This window comes from Leucoraja erinacea, chromosome 13 (assembly GCF_028641065.1).
Source record: "Leucoraja erinacea ecotype New England chromosome 13, Leri_hhj_1, whole genome shotgun sequence".
Classification (NCBI taxonomy): domain Eukaryota; kingdom Metazoa; phylum Chordata; class Chondrichthyes; order Rajiformes; family Rajidae; genus Leucoraja; species Leucoraja erinaceus.
Genome location: NC_073389.1, coordinates 44911230 through 44925262, shown reverse-complemented (window position 1 = coordinate 44925262; position 14033 = coordinate 44911230).

Genomic DNA, 14033 nt, shown 5'->3' with positions numbered 1-14033 from the left:
ATTTAAGAAAAGTGAATGCAGCAGAGACTCACGCCACATGTTCTAGAGATGGCAGGTTTGCTGTTTGAGGAGAGAGTGAGAAGAAAGGGAGTGTATTCTCTTGAGTTTCTTGGACTTTGTGGAGCCAAAATTGCAGGCCCTCAGGGAGGTTTGAGTTAACTATGTTTCTATGTTTAACTGAGGCGAGCCGGTACCGCTTTGTAAAAGGCACATTGTCTTTCACTGACCTGATTTGAATTTTTGATCCAGTAACAGAGAATATTATTGAAGGGAAGGATTTAGGTGTTGCCAATATGGATTTTGAGAAAGCAGTTGACAAGTTTGAGGTTGCTGCAATGGAATTGTCAGCCTAAATTAAAGAAAACATTGGCCTCAGGATAGGAAGTGCTGAATATGGGTAAATGTTTTATAGGGTGTGGACAGTGAACCTCCCCACAGGTGAGAACTTGGATCAGTCTATTTTTGTCGTGATGTTATAGACTAGATAGATCAGCCGTGAGTGAACGGCCTTGATGGGCCGAATGGCATAACTCTGTAAAGTAGTAGGGAAATCATTGGGAAAAATTCTGACGGACAGGATTAACTAGGGGAAGAATAGGTCTCACCCATGCTCTCGCAAGAGAGAGCAGTCCTGAACTACTATCTACCTATCGGGGACCCTTGGACTATCTTTGATCGGACTTTACTGGCTTTACCTTGCACTAAACGTTATTCCCTTAACATGTATCTGTGCACTGTGAATGGCTTGATTGTAATCATGTATTATTGTCTTTCCACTGGCTGGTTAGCACGAGACAAAAGATTTTCACTGTACCTCGGTACACGTGAGAATAAACAAAACGGAACTGTAATCTACACATGGAATGGCAAGGATTGATCAAGGACTGATCGAAAAGTTTGGAGCACATGGGATTCATGTCAAGTTGCCAAATTGGATCCAAAGTTGCTCAGAATCGCCTCAGTAGTATAAGGCATGTTGGAGTAAAATTAAGGAGCTCAGGCAAAAAAATGGACAGGAGATATCACAGTACAGCACAGGAACAGGCTGTTTGGTTCACAATGTCTGTGCCAAACATGATGCCAATTTAACTAAGTTACTCTGCCTGCATGGGTCCATGTCTCTCCATTCCCTGCATATCCATACGCCTTTCCAAAAGCCTCTTAAATGCCTATATCATACCTGCCTCCACCACCACCCACGGCAGCACATTCCCTGTGTAAGAAAACCTGGAGAAAACTCATGCAGTAACGGGGAGAACGTAAAAACTCCGTACAGAAATTAGCACCCATCGTCAGGATAGAACCCAGGTCTCTGACGCTGTGAGGCAGCAGCTCTGCCGCTGCGCCGCTGTGCCGCCCTATTTATTATGAGGATTGGTATATAGGAATAAGGAATTCTTGTTGTAAATGTATCAATGCTTGGTGAGACCATTGTTGAACTAATATGGACTGTTTTGGTGTCACAGAGAGAAAGAGCACGCAAACAGGTCTTTGGCTCACCAGGTCTGCGCCCACCATTAACCACCCATCTACAATAATCCTACATTAACCCTGTTTTTCATTCTCTCCACTGTTGCATCAACTGCCCCCAGATTCCAGCACTTATCTACACCCCAGTGGACAATTTGCAAGAGGCCAATGAACCCATATGTCTTTGGATGTGGGAGGAAATCCATGCGGTCAATGAAAGAATATGCTAACTCCACATAGACAACACACTAGTTTGAATTGAACCTGAGACTGTGCCACTGTGACACAGTGGTTATACTAGCTGCATTATTGAGATACAGCATGGAAACAGGCCCTTCAGCCTGTTCATGCTGAGCATCAAACATCCATTTAAACAAATCTTACATTTATCCCCTTGTTTTTATTCTCCCCACAGTCTCTTTATCTAAGAAACGCCAATGCAGCAAAGTTTCAATATATGTGTTTTAGCGTTGGCAGGCCTGCTCTTTGAGAAGAGTGAGCAGAAAGGGAGTGTATATTCTCTTGAGTTTATTAGACTGTGAGGAGGCAGCTCTGAAAATTAATAGTCACTCAGGGAGGTTTGAGTTTACTAAGGTGCGTCAGAACGGATTTGTAAAAGGCAGTTCGTGTTTCACTGACCTAATTCAATTTTTTGATGAGTCTGTTGGGAAAACTAATGAAGGGAAGATGTTAGGTGATGTGCATATGTATTTCAAGAAAGCTTTGAACAAGTTTGAAGTTTTTGGAATAAAAGTGCCAGATTCATTTACAAACAAATTGGCTTTTGTACTTTGGGTAAGTGTTTTACAGCCAAACATGTGGACGGCACAATGGTGCAGCCAACTGCTGCCTCACAGCGCCAGAGACCCAGGTTCAATCCTGACTACAGGTGCTGTCTATCCGGAGATTTTATGTTCTCCATGTGACCACGTGGGCTTTCTCTCGGAGCTCCTGGAATGTATACGGGATGGTTTTGTAAACCAATATGTAGAAGAATCGACTAGAGGACAGGCCATCCCAGACTGGGTATTGGATAATGAGAAAGGATTAGTTAGCGATATTGTTGTGCAAAGCACCCTTGGGCAACAGTGACCATGATAGGGTGGAATTCTGCATTAGGATGGAGAGTGACACGGTTAATTCAGAGACTAGGGTCCTGAATTTAAAGAAAGGAGACTTTGAAGGTATGAGACGGGAATTGGCTAGGATAGACTGGAAAATTATACTTCAAGGGTTGACGGTGGAGATATAATGGCAAAGATTTAAAGACTGCATGGATGAACTCCAAAAATTGTCCATCTCTGTCTGGCGAAAAAATAAAACAGGGAAGGCGACTCAAGCGTGGCTAATGAAGGAAATCAAGGACTGTTAAATCCAAGGAAAAGGCATATAAATTGGCAGCAAACTGGAGGATTGGAAGAAATTTAGAACTCAACAGAGGAGGATGGAGGGGTTAATTAAGAGGGGTTTAAAAAAGAGCATGAAGGAAAGCTTGCGCGAATATAAAAACTGATTCTGAAAGCCTCATGTAAAAAGAAATGGGGCGTCGACAGCGGCGAGGCCTTGGCGTCGGTGAAGCCTCACGCCGATGGGGCCTTGGCGATGGTGAAGCCTCCCAGATGTGGCGATGTCTACTAGTGGTTGACGAGCGCGTGAAGGATCACCATGGGGGGGGGGAGGAGAAGAACAATGTAGTGGGGCGATCATCGTGAGGGAGGTGGGGGGAGAAGAATGGACAATTGGGACCCAGCGTGGGGGAACCGCTGGGGGGGGGGAGAACAAAAGGAGGAGCCTGCATACTTTATTACTTTGTCAGTGGCGTAGGTGGCCACTACCTGTATACATTGGGTATGCAAACAAAGAATCTCACTGTGCCGAGTCACATGTGACAATAATCACGTTAAACATATTGGCCTTTAGTTTAGGATAGGCAAAAATTACTGGCACTTCAGAGTTTACTATATCTCATGAATGATTAAAAAAATATAGATGAAACAAAGCTGAAAGATCTAAATATTATATCTAGCCCTTTTATCTCTTCTTGGCCACTCAATGGCAATTGGATATGAGTGAGTGGATGAAAACGTGGGAAAAGAAGTTTAAAGTGGGAAAGTGTAAGGTTGTGCGCTTCAGTAAGAGCAATCTAAAGGCAAACTATTATCTCAGGACTGCAGATGTGAAATACAAAAGATCTAAGTTCTTGTGCACTGCTGATCAGTGTTAATCATAAACTGTTAACAAGCAGGTGAGGCAAGAAGTTAGGAGGGAAAATAGCATATTGGCCTTTATTGCCAGAGGGTTCGAATTCAGGAAAAGGAAAGTATTGTTACGGTTGTACACGATAATGAGGGGGTCACACCTGGAGCACCGTGTGCTATTTTGCTAACCTTGTGTAAAAAAGGGTAAGTTGGCATTGGAAGCGATCCAAAGGCGATTCAGTCAGCTAACTCATGGGATTAAATGGTTCGTTCTTTCATGGCAACTAAAGACATTTGACGTATATCCTTTGCAATTAGAAAAATGAGGGAGGAAGATTGTGAGGGGTGTATGACGGAGTAGGTGTTGAGAAATTTCCGCGTGGGATAATCTCAAACTAAGGAATACAGTTGCAAGATTAGAGGGCTGTAGATTAACTGAGGTACACAGAAAGTTGCTGCAGATGGTCGGGGATCTTTGTGATTCCTTGCCTGAGAGGGTTTAGACCTTACTTTGAAGTTACAGAATGGAAACAGGCCCTTCAGCCCACCGGGTCCATGCCGACCAGTGATCACCCTGTACACTAGCACCATGCTCCACACCAGGGACAATTTTCAGAAGCTAGTTAACCAAAAACCCTGTGTGCCTTTAGAGTGTGGGAGGAAACCGGAGCACCTGGAGAAAACCCACGCAGTCACAGGGAAACTGTACAAACTACATCCAGACAGCCCCCCTAGACAGGATCAAACCCGGGTCTCTGATGCTGTGAGGCTACCGCTGCGCCACCGTGCCGCACCAATTGTGGAGCTTAGATCATTGGAGTAATTTAACATAGAAACATAGAAATTAGGTGCAGGAGTAGGCCATTCGGCCATTCGAGCCTGCACTGCAATTCAATATGATCATGGCTGATCATCCAACTCAGTATCCTGTACCTGCCTTCTCTCCATAACCCCTGATCCCTTTAGCCACAAGGGCCACATCTAACTCCCTCTTAAATATAGCCAATGAACTGGCCTCAACTACCTTCTGTGGCAGAGAATTACAGAGATTCACCACTCTCTGTGTGAAAAATGTTTTTCCTTCCTTAAGAAGGAAGTAGATAGTTTTTTGAAAGATCGGTAATTGAGGGCAACGGGGATTATACACAGAAGAAGAATTGAAGACAGTGTAAATTATCCCGGCTCGTAGTGAGGGTTCCTGAGTTGGACAGGCCTTCGTTCTTTAAGATGGCCATTATTACAGCTTCTCCAAAGTTCCTTGCCACTTGTTGTTTAATTTCATGTATCATGTATTTTGTGTTTTTATGACTGTTGGCAGATCAATTTGTCGCACGGGGTAAATAAAGTTCTATCGTATCATATGGCATGGTAAATCCTTCTCTTCCCAGCTGTAGGCTATGGGACTGTGGATATGTGCCTGAAGATCTTTTCTGCTGAGTTTTAGGATTTTAGCAGAAATACCATCTGTTCCTGAGATCTTATGCTTTATTTGTTTTGGGTGAAGCTTTCTCAACTTCTTGTCAGTCAGAAATGGCAACAAGGCTGAAATAAATAGATCACCTTAGGGTGGGATAAACAACAGGATGAATGGTTGTAAAGGTCATGGAGTCATACACCCTTAGAACACGGATACAGGCCTTTTGGCCCATCCTGTTCATGCCAACCAAATGCCCCGTCTACGCTAATCCTACTTGCCCGCGTTTGGTCCTTATACCTTTAAACTTTTTTGATCAATGAACCAGTCCAAATACCTCTTAAATGTTGCTATAGCATCTGCCTCAACTATATTTTCTGGCAAGTCGTTCCATATACACACCACCCTATGTGTGAAAAAGTTGCCCTTCAGGTTCCTACTAAAACATTCTCCTCTTACTTTAAACCCATGTCCTCTGCTACTTGATTCCACTACTCTAGATGAAAGACTGTGTGCATTCACCTTATCTATTCCCCTCAATGATTTTATACACATCTGTAAGATAACCCTTCAGCCTTCAAGATTTGATTACAGAGCTTAAAGTAAAGGAACCCCTAGGAGGCAGTGATCATTATATGATAGAATTCACCCCGTAGTTTGAGAAAGAGAAGCTGAAATCTGATGTATCTGTATTACTGTTGAGTAAAGGTAACAACAGATGTGTGAGGGAGGAGGAGGCTAAAGTTGATCGGAAATGGATCCCAGGAGGAATGATGGTGGAGCAGCAAGGGCAGGAGTTTCTGGGAGTAATTTGGAAGAGACAGTATCTTTTCATTCCAAAGAAAAAAAAATTACTAAGGGGAGAATGAGATGACTGCAGCCAACAAAGGAAGTCAAAGACAGTATACAGTATAAGCAAAAATGAAGGCATATAATATTAAGTGAATTTGAGATGTTAAAAAACTTCTGCACATGGGATGCAATGTGTTCTAAGCAAAGATTATAGGTTCTAAGGTTGTTGGATGCTGCATTTGGGAACTTGGAAAGGGACTCATTGAAGGGATGTTGATAGTTGTCAAGGACTCAGAGACCCTGTTAAAACACTTCAAAGTCAGTGGGGTCAGAAGCTAATGATGTCCAACCCTAATGACCTGTATGCAGTTGCATTGCGTAAGTTCAATGAATTCAGACGAGTGGTCAAGCCAATTAATTATCCTCAGCCAGCAGTTTGTTTTCAATTCAGTATCACTTATATGCAAGGAACTGCAGATGTTGGGTGGAAAGAAGAAAAAATAATAAACAGAGAATAAGAGGTGGTGGGGTTCTTAAATGTATGAGCAGAGAGACAGAGGGGTGTAAAATGAGGGTAGAAGCAATAGGTAGCAAGGTGAAAAGTAAAAGTGGCAGGCAGACAAATCCAGGGCAAAAATCAAAAAGGGCAACTTTTCAACATAATAGTAAGATTAAACGAGAACTTACCAGTTTGAAGTTTGATCTGTATTTTATGAGGAGTTACGATGAGGGATTACGTGAAGAAGCCCGCCCCAGGACGCATTGCGGCATACTTCAAAGCAGCGGTGTGGAATCACAGATAGACACAAGTATTTGAAGTAACATAGTAAAGAATAAAGAGACATCAATTATCAGTTTGATCCATGTAATGAGGGTGGGAGCGGAGGGCACGTAATCCCTCATCGTAACTCCTCATAAAATACAGATCAAACTTCAAACTGGTAAGTTCTCGTTTAATCTTACTATTTTACTTCGGAGTCACGTGAGTGACTACGTGAAGATTTCAAAGCTTCTGTGATTTCAAACCGTGTAACAGCTTTATATCACTCGCTGCCGAAGCCTTTGAGGGAGGAAGCGTGTTATCATAATCAACCAATGATTCTGTTTATAGAAAAAAACAATGGTATTTTTACAATAACACTGAAGAATTTTAAATGCTCCTCTTGGCTAATTTGAATATTTGCAGATTGGAATCTTTCCTGCAAATAAAAACAGGTTTTGTCAACAGTTTATAATAATTTATTTCTCTGAACGTTTTACCCCCACTATTCTGCTGTAGCCAGGATGTGGTTTACAGGCACGTCCATTCTTTTGCCGTTGACGTGGAAGCTTCTCCTGTGGGATGACAACTTTATACATGTTAGTTTTATCCCAGGAGCTTTAACCTGCTTGAGCCATTTCAAAAAAGGCTTGTTACCCGACCACAAGGTGTTTTGTGACCAACCCACAAGGTTTTTCATCTCCCTCGCATAATTAGGTTGTGTCTATGTAAGGTAATAGGGTCTTGGCACATACCGTGTTTTCTGGCGGGTAGCCCGGGTTTTATGACTGGATAAGGTGTTCCTGGTCTGGTTTGACCATTCCCTGGACAAATGATAGAGATCTGGTCTGAAGCTGTGAGCATGGTGTCCAGTTGAAAATAGTAGTAGTGACTGGACCCTCTGTGCTGCTCCATGTGCCTTCAACATATGTTTTTAGTGCATAGAAGGTTCAGGTTTAGGGCTCTGGCTGGTGGGATCCCCTGAAGTATGGTTAACCACTGTGACATCCCATATATAGGTGTACCTGGTCTAGGGGTTTAGAGTTTTAATACCCTTCAAATTTACCACCAGCCAGTGACCCCATGGCCTGTTGTCCTGTAGCTGTTTTGAAAAAGAACAGGCAGGGCAATTCTAGCTGTATTGATGGCACTGTAGCCGAATCCTTCATCATGATGAAGGTTCTCCAGGAATTCCAGTTCGTAGTACCTGTATCGGATGAGTAGGTTTTCCCTGTATCCTTGCAGTACTTCTCTTGATGCTGGACAAGTGTTGTAGTCCAGTGGATGTTCAAAAGGATGCTGACATGGTGTCGATTGTTCAGTATAACAATCCCAGTCCCAGAGGCTTGCGCAGAATCTGCAGCTCAGGAGCTTATTTCTCATGGCACAGGTTGATTTGTGCCCGACTCCGATATTAATAATTCTGGGTACTGGAAACACCACCCAAGTTCCAACAGCCATGTCATGGCGTGAAGTGAAACAAGGGCTGCGTAAGTCCGTCAGGTACTATCAAATACCTGAAGCTGAATCCTTTTTTACTGTGCGTTGTTCTCGATTGGTGAGGCAGAAGGGAAAAATACATAGAATTAATTTCACCAATGCAGCGTGAACGCATTTGTCTATCAATATTATAAATACATTCTTGAATGACAACATGACCTATAGGTCAGAAAAGTTAATATATATAGCTGACGATCTTTCTGCTGGAACTATCTGTCCCAGAGAATTTTTTTTTTTTTTTTTTTTTTTTTTTTTTTTAATGAGGATTCCACTGGCCCAGGGTCTGGTTTCCCCCCGCGACATACATAGGACATCCCCGAACACCTGGTGATATAGCGTTAATGCAAATAATCGATATCAGTTTCACATTCCATTTTAATTGTCATTGTCAGTGTACAGTACAGCGACAATGAAATGCATTAATATCTGTTGCATCATATAGCTTAATAGTTTTGTTAACTTTATATGAAAACATCTAATTGATGTAGTCCTTAATATTATGTGACCTGGTGTCTGTCACTGTATTTTTCTTACCACCCAGGTAAGTTGTTGATAGTCAAATACATCTATGGATATACCATTGCCAAATTGGTTTGACCAACTTCTCATATGATACCGACTTTATGCTGCCATATGGTTAATATAGGCCACCTCCATAGTGTAGTCTATTTATACCCATACATGCAAGTGCTTTATTAAACTCATAAATTCACCCGAACATTTTTTAGATAATTAATGCCCAGTATAAGTGGTAACCCCACCACTGTCTTTCTGATATTACTTCAGTGGGTAACTTCATGAGATGCTCAATGACAACCTATATGTTGTTTTTTGATACTAACATCTGAATGATATAGACAGAAAATGGTACCATTTTTTCCCAATTACTCTGTTATTTGTCGAGTAGTTGGTAGCTTGACCATTACTTTGTGCTTGTTTGTGCCAATTCAACTATGTTGTCTCTTGGCATCCTTATAGTTACGTGGACTGAATTAATATGAAAGCCAAGATAGTCCAAGAAAGCGCTCTATATGCTGGTAGGAACCAGACCCACCTACCTCCATGGTTATTGGCGGTTTTGTGTTTTCTGTTTTCTGAGTGCTTTTGTTCTGAGGATGTGCTGGCGATGTTGGGGGGGGCGCATTTTCCAGGGGGTCCGCTGCGGGCCCTGATCTAAAAGATCTGTGGGGATAGTGCGGCCCCAAGCTTTCACCAGTCCCATATTCTAGACATAGACTGGTAGATGCCGTGAGGTGCTGCTGTTAGGTTATTGAAAGTCGTGGTTTGCTCGTCCCTTGGCCTGCCCTCATGATGCCGAAGGTTTTTGATACCTCTTCGATCTCCTTCAGCTTTTTGTTCAGATCTCTCCCAAATAGCAGTGAGTCTGCCTCCGCTGCTGGGCTTTGCTCAAGCCTGCATCTTTGAGATTGAGGGCAGGTGTTGTATTTCCCTTCAGAGATTATTTAGTTCGAATTGTGGTACACCTTAATACCAGCACTTTCTGGTGGCATGTGTTGATCTCGTTATCTCCACAGAACAAGCATAGGCTGTGATAGCTGACATCAGGAGCCTTCGGATCCGCTGTAGCTTGAGTTTTTATGCCCGCATAAGGGCCCCCACAACTTCCAGATTTTGCTGTTTTAGGCTTATTCCCCTTAAGGGCCTCATAGTTCTCTGGTGCTGTATATTCTTGCTGGCTGCCATTGTTTTGGCTCCGGCGGTGCTCCAGCCCGTGGGGTTGCTACGAAGCGGTCCACGACACCCAACAGCTGTTCCTGATCCTGCACCTCATGCATACTTTCGATTTTGTCCGCCTGCCCCATTTGCAGACCAGCCCTGCCCTGGTCACCAATGCTAGCCTCCTGCTCCAACCCGTGGTATGAGGGTAGCAAAGGGCAGTGCCTGAACGACACTATGGAGGAGGTGCCTGTCCTGTCTCGCCGGGAGCGCTGCTGTTCCCGGTGGACCTTCTCCTCCAGGAGCTGCTAAGTGCAGCTCAGGCGGCTGTCTCTCTCTGCTTAGGTAGAGACATGTCCTGCTCCGACGAATCGGAGACGACCGGCCGTTTGGCTTCCTGTCCGCTTTCCCAGTCCGCCGTGTAGGCTATGGCGAGACTGGCTTGGCTCGGTCTCAGGGATAGCGAAAACGCTCTGCGAGCGACGCTGCCGCCGGTTGCTGCCCCGCTGGTAGAGTTGGAGCGGGGCAGTTTCTCTTTGCGAGTTTTTTGCGTTGTGTTCCTGAAATCTGTAATAAAACACAACTGCAAACTCACCTTTCCCATGCCCAAGAGCCGCTCCTGCAGCTCAGGCGGCTGTCTCTCCCCCTCCTGGGTGGAGAGACGTCCCAGTCCGATGTCGCTCCACCGCCGGGTTTTCCACACATCCAGCCCACTGCTCAGGTGCTAGCGGGCTGGCTCGGTCCCGGTGTCGGGTTTGCGGACCGCCCGCTAAGCGGTCCTACCGCCTGTTGCTGCCCTGACTCTCTCTTGAGCGGGCAGGTGCAGCATATTTCCCCCCTCAGGCCGCAGCTGATGCTGACGGGCTTGGTGCAGTGTCGGGAGCGGGCCGCTGATTAGCGGTCCTCGCTCTCTCTCTCTCTCTGCACTCGGGCTGCTGCTCACCTGCACTCGGGCTGCAGCGCACTCACGCCAGCACTGCACAGTGGGTTCCCCTAACGGCTCCGCAAATGTCGGAAGCCTCCTCCCGCCCGCCTGCCTGCCTCACCTGGACAGTGCGTGGAGAGCGAGCGAGGACTAAGGGGAACCCCCAACGCAGTGCTAGCGCCGTCTTCCTGCGCTGTCAAATGTCGCCCCTGTGGAAAGTTTACCGGCACCGGCACAGGTCCCATCCATGGTCCGCCGGCGCTCTCTCTCCCTGGTAGCGTCTTTCCTCCCCTCCCTCGAACGGGAAACTCCTACCAGTGTCCAAGGGGGCCGCTTGCACGCCCTGCGGGAAAACAAGCAGACGCAAAGGGGCTGTAAAAGTAAAGGTAAGTACTTACCTAAACTTAGATTCTCTGTCGTTTCTTCGGGAGCCCTGACTCCCGGCTGCCGCTTTGCATGCCGAAACGTAATGCCGCAATGCGTCCTGGGGCGGGCTTCTTCACGTAGTCACTCACGTGACTCCGAAGTAAAATTGTATAAGGGGTAAGAGCGTTGTAAAAACATGCCTGAAGGCTTTGTGTCTCAATGCAAGGAGCATTTGTAATAAGGTGGATGAGTTGAATGTGCAGATAACTATTAATGCTTAAGATATAGTTTGGATCACGGAGACATGGCTCCAGGGTGACCAAGGCTGGGAGCTGAACATCCAGGGAAATGCGTGCAACAAAGGTAAAACAGTTATAAGGGTGACTTCAATCTACATATAGATTGGGTGAATCAAATTGGCAGGGGTGCTGAGGAAGAGGATTTCTTGGAATGTATGTGGGATAATTTTCTAAACCAACATGTAGAGGAATCAACGAGAGAGCAGGCTATTCTAGACTGGGTATTGAGTAATGAGGAAGGGTTATTAGTTATTGAGTAATGTATTGAGTAATGAGGAAGGGTTATTAGTCAGTTATTAAAGATGGGATAGCAGTACATTTGGAAAGTGGTGAAATCATTGGACAAAGTCAGCATGGATTTACGAAAGGTAAATCATGTCTGACGAATCTTATAGAATTTTCCGAGGATGTAACTAGTAGAGTGGATAAGGGAGAACCAGTGGATGTGTTATATCTGGACTTTCGACAAGGTCCCACATAAGAGATTAGTATACAAACTTAAAGCACGCGGTATTGGGGGTTCAGTATTGATGTGGATAGAGAACTGGCTAGCAAACAGGAAGTAAAGAGTAGGAGTAAACGGGTCCTTTTCAGAATGGCAGGGAGTGACTAGTGGGGTACCGCAAGGCTCAGTGCTGGGACCCCAGCTATTTACAATATATATTAATCATTTGGACGAGGGAATTGAATGCAACATCTCCAAGTTTGCGGATGACACGAAGCTGGGGGGCAGTGTTAGCTGCGAGGAGGATGCTAGGCGGCTGCAAGGTGACTGGGATAGGCTGGGTGAGTGGGCAAATGCATGGCAGGTGCAGTATAATGTGGATAAATGTGAGGTTATCCACTTTGGTGGCAAAAAAGTAGACTATTATCTGAATGGTGGCCGATTAGGAAAAGGGGAGATACAACGAGACCTGGGTGTCATGGTCCACCAGTCATTAAAAGTAGGCATGCAGGTGCAGCAGGCAGTGAAAAAAGCGAATGGTATGTTAACATTCATAGCAAAAGGATTTGAGAATAGGAGCAGGGAGGTTCTACTGCAGTTGTAAGGGTTTTGGTGAGACCACACCTGGAGTATTGTGTACAGTTTTGGTCTCCAAATCTGAGGAAAGACATTCTTGCCTTAGAGGGAGTACAGAGAAGGTTCACCAGACTGATTCCTGAGATGTCAGGACTTTCATATGAAGAAAGACTGGATAGACTTGGCTTGTACTCGCTAGAATTTAGAAGATTGAGGGGGGATCTTATAGAAACTTACAAAATTCTTAGGGGGTTGGACAGGCTAGATGCAGGAAGATTGTTCCCGATGTTGGGGAAGTCCAGGACAAGTGGTCACAGTTTAAGGATAAAGGGGAAATCCTTTAGGACCGAGATGAGAAAAACATTTTCTCACACAGAGAGTGGTGAGTCTCTGGAACTCTCTGCCACAGAAGGTAGTTGAGGCCAGTTCATTGGCTATATTTAAGAGGGAGTTAGATGTGGCCCTTGTGCCTAAGGGATCAGGGGGTATGGAGAGAAGGCAGGTACAGGATACTGAGTTGGATGATCAACCATGATCATATTGAATGGCGGTGCAGGCTCGAAGGGCCGAATGGCCTCCTCCTGCACCTATTTTCTATGTTTCTATGTTTCTATGTTGGTTTACAAAAAAATGACACAGCATGCTGTAGTAACTGATCAGGTCAGGTCTCTTTGGGAAACATGGATAAGTAACGTTTCTGGTCAGTACCCTTCTTCATACTTCTTCAGAAATCTTCAGTTCTGCAGCTTCTTTTGTCTACATTTACTGCTCCACTATGAAATCTCTTCAAAGTAGACACAGTTCAAGTATGTCTACTTTGATGAAGTTCTCCTCCAGGCTGAAGAAATGTCCCGACCCAAAACGTCACCTATCTGTGTTCTCCGGAGATGCTACCGGATCTGCTGAATCCAGCACTTTATGTATTTTTCTTTCCTTATTCGTATTCACTGTACGTCAGTAGACACGACAATAATAAACCTAAACCTAAACTTCCTTCTCCGGCAGCTCGTTCCAAAGAGGTGTGGAGTTCCGCAAGTATTTTGCAATCCCCCAACTTTAGACTTAAAACGATACCCTACTCTTTGCATTCCAACTAGTTTGCCATGCCTTCCAGCTCTGGAAATTCCTGTGCAAGTATTTATATTTCTACATGGGACACACCTTGAAATTAACCTCTCTATTCTGGGTGCCTTGGGTACCTTTCCGTGTAATGTTTGTAGACAGTGCTATGCTCGATGAAAAGGAGGATAAAATTAACAACTGTGGGAGCTTAATTTCAAAGGAAAACTCCACAGCAAAACGTGGGCAACTTCTGGCCTTAATGTTGGCAGCAACATTAAGCTTTGGTGTTATTTTAATCAGATAATAAAGGAACTGATTACATCCTGGAGGAACTGGCTGACAATCTTGGCAGCCTCAATTGTTTACGAGAGACAACATTATGTTAGTTCATGATGTGGTGACATGTTTCACAAGGCTCTCTGCCATTACTGAAGCTTTCCTGTACAATGGTTAGGATTCTCTGCCAAATACTAAAATTGAAGAGTAAGACTGGATTGATATGTGGCAGCTAAAAGTTGATTGATACTTTATTTTTGATTGATTAAATTG